Raw genomic sequence first — 13,254 nt, forward strand, 5'->3', positions numbered from 1 at the left:
GGCCTCAAGTCAAGTCCCGGCGGGCAGGCGGCCTCAAGTCAAGTCCCGGCGGGCAGGCGGCCTCAAGTCAAGTCCCGGCGGGCAGGAGGCCTCAAGTCAAGTCCCGGCGGGCAGGCGGCTCCACCCAGCGGGCACGCTGCCAGAAGTCAAGTCCCGGCGGGCACGCTGCCAGAAGTCAAGTCCCGGCGGGCACGCTGCCAGAAGTCAAGTCCCGGCGGGCACGCTGCCAGAAGTCAAGTCCCGGCGGGCAGGCGGCCCCAAGTCAAGTCCCGGCGGGCAGGCGGCCCCAATTCAAGTCCCCGCGGGCAGGCGGCCCCAAGTCAAGTCCCGGCGGGCAAGCGGCTCCACCCGGCGGGCACGCTGCCAGAAGTCAAGTCCCGGCGGGCAGGCGGCCCCAAGTCAAGTCCCGGCGGGCAGGCGGCCCCAAGTCAAGTCCCGGCGGGCAGGCGGCCCCAAGTCAAGTCCCGGCGGGCACGCTGCCAGAAGTCAAGTCCCGGCGGGCAGGCGGCCTCAAGTCAAGTCCCGGCGGGCAGGCGGCCTCAAGTCAAGTCCCGGCTGGCAGGCGGCCTCAAGTCAAGTCCCGGCGGGCAGGCGGCCTCAAGTCAAGTCCCGGCGGGCAGGCTGCCAGAAGTCAAGTCCCGCCGGGCAGGCGGCCCCAAGTCAAGTCCCGCCGGGCAAGCGGCTCCACCCGGCGGGCAGGCGGCCCCAAGTCAAGTCCCGGCGGGCAGGCGGCCCCAAGTCAAGTCCCGGCGGGCAGGCGGCCCCAAGTCAAGTCCCGGCGGGCAGGCGGCCCCAAGTCAAGTCCCAGCGGGCAAGCGGCTCCACCCGGCGGGCACGCTGCCAGAAGTCATGTCCCGGCAGACAGGCGGCCCCAAGTCAAGTCCCGGCGGGCACGCTGCCAGAAGTCGCGTCCCGGCGGGCAGGCGGCCCCAAGTCGCGTCCCGGCGGGCAGGCGGCCCCAAGTCGCGTCCCGGCGGGCAGGCGGCCCCAAGTCGCGTCCCGGCGGGCAGGCGGCCCCAAGTCGCGTCCCGGCGGGCAGGCGGCCCCAAGTCGCGTCCCGGCGGGCAGGCGGCCCCAAGTCGCGTCCCGGCGGGCAGGCGGCCCCAAGTCGCGTCCCGGCGGGCAGGCGGCCCCAAGTCGCGTCCCGGCGGGCACGCGGCCCCAAGTCAAGTCCCGGCGGGCACGCTGCCAGAAGTCAAGTCCCGGCGGGCAGGCGGCTCCACCCAGCGGGCACGCTGCCAGAAGTCAAGTCCCGGCGGGCACGCTGCCAGAAGTCAAGTCCCGGCGGGCAGGCGGCCTCAAGTCAAGTCCCGGCGGGCAGGCGGCCTCAAGTCAAGTCCCGGCTGGCAGGCGGCCTCAAGTCAAGTCCCGGCGGGCAGGCGGCCTCAAGTCAAGTCCCGGCGGGCAGGCGGCCTCAAGTCAAGTCCCGGCGGGCAGGCGGCCTCAAGTCAAGTCCCGGCGGGCAGGAGGCCTCAAGTCAAGTCCCGGCGGGCAGGCGGCTCCACCCAGCGGGCACGCTGCCAGAAGTCAAGTCCCGGCGGGCACGCTGCCAGAAGTCAAGTCCCGGCGGGCACGCTGCCAGAAGTCAAGTCCCGGCGGGCAGGCGGCCCCAAGTCAAGTCCCGGCGGGCAGGCGGCCCCAATTCAAGTCCCCGCGGGCAGGCGGCCCCAAGTCAAGTCCCGGCGGGCAAGCGGCTCCACCCGGCGGGCACGCTGCCAGAAGTCAAGTCCCGGCGGGCAGGCGGCCCCAAGTCAAGTCCCGGCGGGCAGGCGGCCCCAAGTCAAGTCCCGGCGGGCAGGCGGCCCCAAGTCAAGTCCCGGCGGGCACGCTGCCAGAAGTCAAGTCCCGGCGGGCAGGCGGCCTCAAGTCAAGTCCCGGCGGGCAGGCGGCCTCAAGTCAAGTCCCGGCTGGCAGGCGGCCTCAAGTCAAGTCCCGGCGGGCAGGCGGCCTCAAGTCAAGTCCCGGCGGGCAGGCTGCCAGAAGTCAAGTCCCGCCGGGCAGGCGGCCCCAAGTCAAGTCCCGCCGGGCAAGCGGCTCCACCCGGCGGGCAGGCGGCCCCAAGTCAAGTCCCGGCGGGCAGGCGGCCCCAAGTCAAGTCCCGGCGGGCAGGCGGCCCCAAGTCAAGTCCCGGCGGGCAGGCGGCCCCAAGTCAAGTCCCAGCGGGCAAGCGGCTCCACCCGGCGGGCACGCTGCCAGAAGTCAAGTCCCGGCAGACAGGCGGCCCCAAGTCAAGTCCCGGCGGGCACGCTGCCAGAAGTCGCGTCCCGGCGGGCAGGCGGCCCCAAGTCGCGTCCCGGCGGGCAGGCGGCCCCAAGTCGCGTCCCGGCGGGCAGGCGGCCCCAAGTCGCGTCCCGGCGGGCAGGCGGCCCCAAGTCGCGTCCCGGCGGGCAGGCGGCCCCAAGTCGCGTCCCGGCGGGCAGGCGGCCCCAAGTCGCGTCCCGGCGGGCAGGCGGCCCCAAGTCAAGTCCCGGCGGGCAGGCGGCCCCAAGTCAAGTCCCGGCGGGCACGCTGCCAGAAGTCAAGTCCCGGCGGGCAGGCGGCCCCAAGTCAAGTCCCGGTGGGCAGGCGGCTCCACCCAGCGGGCACGCTGCCAGAAGTCAAGTCCTGGCGGGCAGGCGGCCCCAAGTCAAGTCCCGGCGGGCACGCTGCCAGAAGTCAAGTCCCGGCGGGCAGGCGGCCCCAAGTCAAGTCCCGGCGGGCAGGTGGCTCCACCCAGCGGGCACGCTGCCAGAAGTCAAGTCCCGGCGGGCACGCTACCAGAAGCCAGGTCCCGGCGGGTAAGCGGCTCCACCCGGCGGGCACGCTGCCAGAAGTCAAGTCCCGGCGGGCAGGCGGCCCCAAGTAAAGTCCCGGCGGGCAGGCGGCCCCAAGTAAAGTCCCGGCGGGCAGGCGGCCCCAAGTAAAGTCCCGGCGGGCAGGCGGCCCCAAGTAAAGTCCCGGCGGGCACGCTGCCAGAAGTCGCGTCCCGGCGGGCAGGCGGCCCCAAGTCGCGTCCCGGCGGGCAGGCGGCCCCAAGTCGCGTCCCGGCGGGCAGGCGGCCCCAAGTCGCGTCCCGGCGGGCAGGCGGCCCCAAGTCGCGTCCCGGCGGGCAGGCGGCCCCAAGTCGCGTCCCGGCGGGCAGGCGGCCCCAAGTCGCGTCCCGGCGGGCACGCTGCCAGAAGTCAAGTCCCGGCGGGCAGGCGGCCCCAGGTCAAGTCCCGGCGGGCAGGCGGCCCCAGGTCAAGTCCCGGCGGGCAGGCGGCCCCAGGTCAAGTCCCGGCGGGCAGGCGGCCCCAGGTCAAGTCCCGGCGGGCAGGCGGCCCCAAGTCAAGTCCCGGCGGGCACGCTGCCAGAAGTCAAGTCCCGGCGGGCAGGCGGCCAGAAGTCAAGTCCCGGCGGGCAGGCGGCCCCAAGTCAAGTCCCGGCGGGCAAGCGGCTCCACCCGGCGGGCACGCTGCCAGAAGTCAAGTCCCGGCGGGCAGGCGGCCCCAAGTCAAGTCCCGGCGGGCAGGCGGCCCCAAGTCGCGTCCCGGCCGGCAGGCGGCCCCAAGTCAAGTCCCGGCGGGCAGGCGGCCCCAAGTCAAGTCCCGGCGGGCACGCTGCCAGAAGTCGCAGACAGGCGGCCCCAAGTCGCGTCCCGGCGGGCAGGCGGCCCCAAGTCAAGTCCCGGCGGGCAGGCGGCCCCAAGTCAAGTCCCGGCGGGCACGCTGCCAGAGGTCGCGTCCCGGCGGGCACGCTGCCAGAGGTCGCGTCCCGGCGGGCACGCTGCCAGAGGTCGCGTCCCGGCGGACAGGCGGCCCCAAGTCGCGTCCCGGCGGGCAGGCGGCCCCAAGTCGCGTCCCGGCGGGCAGGCGGCCCCAAGTCGCGTCCCGGCGGGCAGGCGGCTCCACCCCAAGTAAAGTCCCGGCGGGCAGGCGGCCCCAAGTCAAGTCCCGGCGGGCACGCTGCCAGAAGTCAAGTCCCGGCGGGCACGCTGCCAGAAGTCAAGTCCCGGCGGGCACGCTGCCAGAAGTCAAGTCCCGGCGGGCACGCTGCCAGAAGTCAAGTCCCGGCGGGCACGCTGCCAGAAGTCAAGTCCCGGCGGGCACGCTGCCAGAAGTCAAGTCCCGGCGGGCACGCTGCCAGAAGTCAAGTCCCGGCGGGCACGCTGCCAGAAGTCAAGTCCCGGCGGGGCACGCTGCCAGAAGTCAAGTCCCGGCGGGGCACGCTGCCAGAAGTCGCGTCCCGGCGGGCAGGCGGCCCCAAGTCGCGTCCCGGCGGGCAGGCGGCCCCAAGTCGCGTCCCGGCGGGCAGGCGGCCCCAAGTCGCGTCCCGGCGGGCAGGCGGCCCCAAGTCGCGTCCCGGCGGGCAGGCTGCCAGAAGTCGCGTCCCGGCGGGCACGCTGCCAGAAGTCGCGTCCCGGCGGGCACGCGGCCCCAAGTCGAGTCCCGGCGGGCACGCGGCCCCAAGTCGAGTCCCGGCGGGCACGCGGCCCCAAGTCGAGTCCCGGCGGGCACGCGGCCCCAAGTCGAGTCCCGGCGGGCACGCGGCCCCAAGTCGAGTCCCGGCGGGCACGCGGCCCCAAGTCGAGTCCCGGCGGGCACGCGGCCCCAAGTCGAGTCCCGGCGGGCACGCGGCCCCAAGTCGAGTCCCGGCGGGCACGCGGCCCCAAGTCGAGTCCCGGCGGGCACGCGGCCCCAAGTCGAGTTCCGGCGGGCACGCGGCCCCAAGTCGAGTCCCGGCGGGCACGCGGCCCCAAGTCGAGTCCCGGCGGGCACGCGGCCCCAAGTCGAGTCCCGGCGGGCACGCGGCCCCAAGTCGAGTCCCGGCGGGCACGCTGCAGAACTCGCGTCCCGGCGGGCAGGCGGCCCCAAGTCGCGTCCCGGCGGGCAGGCGGCCCCAAGTCGCGTCCCGGCGGGCAGGCGGCCCCAAGTCAAGTCCCGGCGGGCAGGCGGCCCCAAGTCAAGTCCCGGCGGGCAAGCGACTCCACCCGGCAGGCTTGCTGCCAGAAGTCAAGTCCCGGCGGGCAGGCGGCCCCAGGTCAATTCCCGGCGGGCAGGCGGCCCCAAGTCAAGTCCCGGCGGCCAGGCGGCCCCAAGTCAAGTCCCGGCGGCCCCAAGTCAAGTCCCGGGCGGCCAGGCGGCCCCAAGTCAAGTCCCGGGCGGCCAGGCGGCCCCAAGTCAAGTCCCGGGCGGCCAGGCGGCCCCAAGTCAAGTCCCGGGCGGCCAGGCGGCCCCAAGTCAAGTCCCGGGCGGGCAGGCTGCCAGAAGTCACGTCCCGGGCGGGCAGGCTGCCAGAACTCAAGTCCCGGGCGGGCAGGCTGCCAGAAATCAAGGGACAAGATATCCCTCTTGTTTCTCCTTTGCAATGTGGTTATGTATAAAAACATTCAGGAAGGAATCTTATCTGTATTCTTCACTTGATGTGGGTGTCACTATTTCAGTGATGGGTCTTTATTGTAAATATTTAGGTGTTTGTCACAAATACAGATGGATAGATAATAATTACATTAATTATTTAGGTAATACACAGAAGAAATGTGATTGAAAGGAGATTAATGTGATGTAACATAGACCGCCAGGCGTAATGTTCTCGCTGTCTGTATGGGACCATGTTGTTCTTACAAGTGACCCCATAGAAGCACATCTCCAGGTTTTTAATGTTTACAGTCTTCATATCTAGATCAGCATCATTGCTTAATTTCAAAATTGCACGTAGGAGCTGCACAGTGGTTAGACCTGTTGCCTGACATATGTGGGAGGAAGGTTCAAGTCATGTCTGTGGATCTTGCATGTTCTCCAGGTGTCATGGGATTTCTTCCGGTTTCCCCCCACAGTCTAAAAATATTCCAAGGTTAACTGGAGTTGCCAAATTACCCATGTCTGAGTGGTGTGTGTGCCCTGTAACAGGTTGGCACCCCATCCTGGGTTATTCCCTGTTTTGTGCCCATAGCTTCCAGGATAGGCTCCAGACCCCTTGTTACCTTACACAGGAAGTTCACCATTCCTGTCCAAAGCTTTGAGGAAGTTACAGGATCCCCGCGGATCTTTGAAAAGTATCAAAGTCTGTTTTTCCCCCCTTTTTTTTTTTTTCCCACGCACGTCACTGCCTATAGCACAGGGGGCAGTGTGTACCCGATAGGCCTATATGCACGCCATAGACAATGAAGATATAGTGCTGCATGTGCGTAGCTGGTGTGTAGCAGGTTTCCCTTAAAATGGTAGAAATGGTAAATGCAAATGATAAGTACTGTGGCTGGTTGAAAAAGACGACTAATGTCTAAAAAGCGCAATACAACCTTTGTAAAAAAGTTATCAAACTGGCAGCAATGGGCTCTAAAGCCATCGATGCACATATCAAGGGAGAGAAGCACAAATATTTTGTCAATAGTCGGACAACTGTCCCCATTCAGTTTTTTACCAGTATTGGCATTGCAAGCACAACCTCTACAGATAGGCCTACACCCGTTTTGGCAGTGTCTCCGGATCCCACAACAAGTAATGCATTCAGTACATTCTCCTCAACCGACACTGAAAGCAGAAGTGCTATGGGCTTTGCCAAAACATTCACTTGTGGTAGGGATAAAACCGCTTTTCTTGCATGATTTGGACTCGCTCCATATATTAAAAGGGAGCTTCGTTGTCATGTTTGACGTAAGTATGAACAGGACCATCAAAAGAAAACAACTGGATGTGCATGTCAGGTATTGGGTGAATTATGAGAATGGCTCTCGAGTGCAGTCCTGGTATCTGGGATCACAGTACATGAGCCACTCCACCGCTGAAGACTTACTGCAGAAGTTTAAGGTAAGCCATTCAATAACATTTAAACTCATTAACGAACCCACTCTGAGACAACGAGCGAAGGAGAAGAAAGAGCAGTTGGTGGTCTTAAATGCAGATACTGCATAGACAAACAGGCGCACACATACACAAGCATACGTTCCCACCCTCATGCACACATAAACAAATATTTACACATTCACCCAACATAGAGAGATGTACACATACTCTCACTCCCCATATATACTCTATGTGGACCCCTATTTTTTCCTCTGGCGAGGAGACCAGAAGACCACCCCGGACCCTGCAGCAGCCGAGAAGCCCACCAGCCCAGACCCCGACCGGACGGCCAGCTCTTCCTCTCAGCCCCCAGCTCCAAATGTCGAACAGAGAACGGGGGTGTGAAAAGACCCCATGCCCCCCTTCGCCCACTCAGATGTGGTGTTGGTGCATGTTCTAAAGTGCTTTTAAAACGGGAAGGGCATGGCGCTAACTACCCCCTGCCAACCAACAGCTGGTGTTAGCTCAGCCCCCCCGGCCCAGCCTTAACCCCAGCCCGGAGGCAGAGCGCCCCCAGAACCCCAAGCCCGCCCCGGATTCACCAAGGAGCAGCGCTGCTGCCAGGCCGGTAACCTACGTCCGCCGGCACAGGCTCCCCCAGCAGCTCCGCCTGCAGCCACCAGAAGGACCCCACCCAAGAGCCACCAAAGCCCCACCCAGGCCAGGATCGCAGTCGCAGTGCCGAACCCCCCAGCAACCCACCCCCAGGGAACCCCCAGACGGCCCGAGACAATATGCCCCCCACGTACAACGACAATGACCAAAGCGGGACAGAACCGTGACCCCCCACCCCCACTAGGTGATGGAGCTGATCAAAGGAGCACAGAGAGATTGATCTAGTGTGGCAGCAGAAGCTGTATCAAGACTAATATGGTTCAACAATCTGTCTCTATATTGGTCGATATTAAAAAATTTTTTTTTTTTCCAGTTCATAAGGACAGTCTTCTAGGCAATGCATAAGGCGGTGAAAGCCATGTGGATTGTGTTAAAATCTGTACTGACGCCATCTAGGTCACCCAACAAGCAGACTGAAGGAGAGGCTGGAATGGTACATTTCAGACATTTTAAGTCTTCACAGATCCTGCGCCAGAACATCTGAGTAGGTGGACAGAACCAAAAAGCATGGATGTAACTTTCAGGTGTATCGCCTTGACAGTGTGAGCAGATGTTAGAAGACGTAAAACCCATCCTGAACATCCGATGCCCTGTATAGTGCACTCTATGCAGGATTTTGTATTGTATTAACTGTAAACTGGAATTTCTAATCAGTTTAAAGGTTTTTAAACATATCTTAGACCAGAAATTGTGGTCCCAGCTGACTGATAGATCTGCCTCCCATTTTGCAATGATTCATCCATTTTAGAAAGTGTCCTGTATATTTTAGACAGTAATTTGGGGGGTTTTAGATTAAGGAATTCTGCCACACTTTGTGGTATTTGTAATTTGATTTGATTAGACCTTAATTTTTTTTTACTATAGATTTAACTTGTTGATATTCTAAAAATCTATTCTTGCTAATCCCATATCGTTTAACTAATATGTCAAAGGGAATAAAGTCTATTCCTTCAAATATATGTTCCAAGTATTTAATACCTTTACAACTCCAATCTGGGAAGTTTATCAATTATTGTTTAGTAGTACGTCAGGGTTGTTCCAGATGGGAGTACGCTTGCATGGGATTAATGAAGACTGAGTCATTTTTAGAAACTCCCAGCACGCTGTCAGAAAAGAGCTGATACTGATGCTTTTGAAGCATTCCTGGCGTTTTGATGTTTGAGCAAATGAATGGTAGATCCGAAATCTCTATCTTATTGCATAATGCCTGTTCTACGTCTGGCCAAGGCTCATCTAAGAGGGTATGTTTTAACCACCCTGAGATGTTTTGGAGCCTGTTGGCTAAGAAATAGTGGTGAAAATTAGGCCGATCTATTCCTCCTTTGTCCTTAGTCCTTTACAGTGTTTCTAAGCTAATACGTGGGGGTTTATCTTTCCAGAGGAATTTAGAGATGGCGGAGTCCAGAGATCTAAACCAGTCAGGTGATGGTTTACTCGGGATCGTTGCAAATAAATAATTAGTTTTTGGCAAAGCCATCATTTTTATTGAGGTGACCCTTCCCATAAGTTATATGGGTACAGACTTCCACCTGACCAGATCATCCGCTACTTTATTTAAAAGTGGGAAATGGTTTAGTTTAGTTAAATCTGCCAGCCTAGGTGTAACATTAATACCTAAATATTTTATATCTCCAGACGGCAGTGGAGTGGGAGAATTATTCTGGAAGGAGCAATTAATTGGAAGAACTGTAGATTTCAACCAATTTATCGAATAATCTGAGACTCTTGAGAAAGAGTTTATTAATGTAATCACCTCAGAAAGAGTGGTTTGTGAATGCTGGAGAAAAAGTAACACATCATCCACATAAAGACTTACCTTATGTTCTACATTCCTGCGTTTAATGCCTTTAATCACTGTAGCCTGTCTAATTGCTGCTGCTAGTGGTTCAATAAAAATCGCAGACACTGAGGGGAATAGAGGACATCCCTGCCTGGTGCCCCTCTTCAGACTGACCAAACATCCTCCAGTTTCTTTCGTCCTGACACATGCTGTTGGGGAACGATGTAATATTTTTAACCAGTTTATGAAAGAGTTTCCGAAACCAAATTTGCATAAAGCTGCAAATAAAAAATTCCAGTTACTGTAACTCTATCGAATGCTTTTTCTGCATCTAGAGACAATATTGTAATTTGAAGGTTTTTATTGCATGAATAGTCTATGTCTAGATTAAGTAATCTACGTGTATTTGTTGATGAGTGCCTCCTTTTATGAAACCAGTTTGGTCAGGATGAATTATGAGAGGGGTTAACTTCTCTATTCTTTTTGAGAGAGCTTTGCAGATTATTTTAAGGTCAACGTTTATAAGGGATATTGGACGATAGCTGGTAGTTACTGTAGGATCTTTGCCTGGTTTTAGCAAGAGACTAATGTTGGCAGAATTCATATTTGGTGGTAGCCGACCATTTTCCCTGGTTTCTTGCAACATTCTGCAGAATGTTGATGCCAGAATTGTCCAGAATTCTTTATAGAATTCTGCTGGAAATCCATCTGGACCTGGAGCCGTTTTATTGGGCATACCGTTCAGGGCTTCCTGGAGTTCACCTGGTGTCAGCGGAGAATCCAGTGCCATCGCTTGATTGTCTGATAATTTCAGAAGGGTTATACTATCAAGAAACTGATCAATTTCGTCTTTAGATGCGTTTATCTGTGGTGAATATAAAGATTTCTAAAAGTCCCTGAAAGTGCTGTTTTTTTCTGTTAGGGTCATATACTGTATCCCCATGTCAGTCTTTAACAGCACATATAGTTGTTTTTTCCATATTTATTTTTAACTGATTAGCTAAAAATGACCTGATTTGTTACCATGTTCATAATTTTGCCAGCGAAGTTTTTCTATTAATAATTTCATTTAAATCTAGTTTTGCTTTGCGTATTTTATTCAGCATTTCCTGTTCCTGGGATGATATGTAGGCTTCTTCTAAGGATTTGATGGTTTCTTCTAATTCCTGGATACACTTGTTTTCTCTTTTCTTTTTATGTGATGAGAATGAGATTATTTTACCTCTCATCACAGCTTTGCCTGCTTCCCAGAGAACAGATGCTGATGTTCCAGGCAGGTCATTATAGTCTAAATATAAAGCCCACTCTTTTTTAAAATAGTTAATAAAATTTCCATCTTTAAGCAATGATGTATTAAATCTCCAGTTTCTGCTTGGTGGAATGGCCTTCTTATTTATTAGGGTTAAAGATACAGGAGCATGATCGCTGACAGCTATAGGGTGTATCTCTGTGTCTGAAATGTCACTCAGCAATAATCCAGATGAGAGTAAGAGTGATGGACATGTGAGAAGAAAGTATATTCCTTACGGGTGGGGTGAAGAGAACGCCATGCATCGCAAAGTCCGTAGTCGCTCATGTGCTGTTTAACTATATTTGTGGATTCCCAATTGCGCTGAGCAGCTGTACTGAGCCTGTCCATTTCTTTATTTAGTCCAAAGTTGAGGTCGCCCCCAAGAACAAGTACGCAATCCAGGTGTTCAGAGAGTGTGGTAAAGAAAACGTGGAAGAATGAGGGGTTATCAACATTTGGACCATATATACTAACAATACATAACTTTTTGTTAAGTATAGATAATTTAATGATTATAAATCTACCCTGTGGATCTATAATTGTGTTGAGTACTGTGAAATTGACATTTTTATGTCGGCTACCGGCAGGCCAAGCGGAATGCGGCTTTGGCGGTCACTGAGGCAAAAACTCGGGTGTGGGAGGAGTTTGGTGAGGCCATGGAGAACGACTTCCGGACGGCTTCGAGGAGATTCTGGTCCACCATCCGGCGGCTCCGGGCGGGAAAGCGGTGCAGCATCAACACTATTTATGGTGGGGATGGTGCGCTGTTGACCTCAGCTCGGGACGTTTTGGGTCGGTGGAGGGAGTACTTCGAAGACCTCCTCAATCCCACCGACACGCCTTCCAATATGGAAGCAGAGTGTGGGGACTTGGGGGTGGACTCGCCTATCTCGGGGGTGGAGGTCGCTGAGGTGGTCAAAAAGCTCCTCGGTGGCCGGGCCCCGGGGGTGGACGAGATTCGCCCAGAGTTCCTCAAGGCTCTGGATGCTGCGGGGCTGTCCTGGTTGACACGCATCTGCAGCATCGCGTGGACATCGGGGGCAGTACCTCTGGACTGGCAGACCGGGGTGGTGGTCCCCCTCTTTAAGAAGAGGGACCGGAGGGTGTGCTCCAACTACAGGGGGATCACACTCCTCAGCCTCCCTGGTAAGGTCTATTCGGGGGTCCTGGAAAGGAGGGTCCGCCGGATTGTCGAACCTCGGATTCAGGAGGAGCAGTGTGGTTTTCGCCCTGGCCGTGGAACAGTGGACCAGCTCTATACTCTCAGCAGGGTTCTGGAGGGTTCATGGGAGTTTGCCCGACCAGTCTACATGTGTTTTGTGGACTTGGAGAAGGCATTCGACCGTGTCCCTCGGGGGGTCCTGTGGGGAGTGCTCCGGGAGTATGGGGTACCGGGCTCCCTTTTAAGGGCGGTTCAGTCCCTGTATGACCGGTGCCAGAGTTTGGTCCGCATGGGCGGCAATAAGTCGGACTCGTTCCCGGTGAGGGTTGGACTCCGTCAGGGCTGCCCTTTGTCACCGATTCTGTTCATAGTTTTTATGGACAGAATTTCTAGGCGCAGCCAGGGCGTTGAGGGCGTCCGGTTCGGTGACCTCAGGATTAGGTCTCTGCTTTTTGCAGATGATGTGGTTCTGTTGGCCTCATCGAGCCATGACCTTCAGCTCTCGCTGGAGCAGTTCGCAGCCGAGTGCGAAGCGGCTGGGATGAGAATCAGCACCTCCAAATCCGAGACCATGGTTCTCAGCCGGAAAAGGGTAGAGTGCTCTCTCCGGGTTGGGGATGGGGTCCTCCCCCAAGTGGAGGAGTTTAAGTATCTCGGGATCTTGTTCACGAGTGGGGGAACGATGGAGCGGGAGATCGACAGGCGGATCGGTGCGGCGTCGGCAGTCATGCGGGCGCTGCATCGGTCTGTCATGGTGAAGAGAGAGCTGAGCCAAAAGGCGAAGCTCTCGATTTACCAGTCGATCTACGTTCCTACCCTCACCTATGGTCATGAGCTTTGGGTTGTGACCGAAAGAACGAGATCGCGGGTACAAGCGGCCGAAATGAGTTTCCTCCGCAGGGTGGCTGGGCTCTCCCTTAGAGATAGGGTGAGGAGCTCAGTCATTCGGGAGGGACTCAGAGTAGAGCCGCTGCTCCTCCGCATCGAGAGGAGCCAGATGAGGTGGCTCGGGCATCTGATCAGGATGCCTCCGGGACGCCTCCCTGGGGAGGTATTCCGGGCATGTCCCACTGGGAGGAGGCCCCGGGGAAGACCCAGGACACGCTGGAGAGACTATGTCTCTCGGCTGGCCTGGGAACGCCTCGGGGTCCCCCCAGAGGAGCTAGACGAAGTGGCCGGGGAGAGGGAAGTCTGGGTCTCCCTGCTGAGGCTGCTGCCCCCGCGACCCGACCCAGGATCAAGCAGGAGATGATGGATGGATGGATGGATATTTTTGTTTATACTGTAAAAATACTTTACATACTGTAAAACAAAAAAATACATATGTACCTGTTTCCCCTACGAAAGGTTTGCACAATTGATGACACTGTGGACCTGTTTACATTAGGCTGTACTCTTCGACCAGCCTCTTCCATTGTAAAACCATGATTTATGACATGATCCACAAGTGTGGCTCTGATTTCATCAGAGACTCTGACTCTTCTATTTCCACCTCTTCCTCGATTATTTCTTCCTCTACCACCACCACGTATTCTTACACGCCTTCCAATTGCTCTTCCACGAGCATGTTGCTGCAGTTCAGCGTTGTGAACGTCCTCCATTCTCA

The sequence above is a fragment of the Brienomyrus brachyistius genome, unplaced genomic scaffold, assembly GCF_023856365.1.
Source record: "Brienomyrus brachyistius isolate T26 unplaced genomic scaffold, BBRACH_0.4 scaffold43, whole genome shotgun sequence".
Classification (NCBI taxonomy): Eukaryota; Metazoa; Chordata; class Actinopteri; order Osteoglossiformes; family Mormyridae; genus Brienomyrus; species Brienomyrus brachyistius.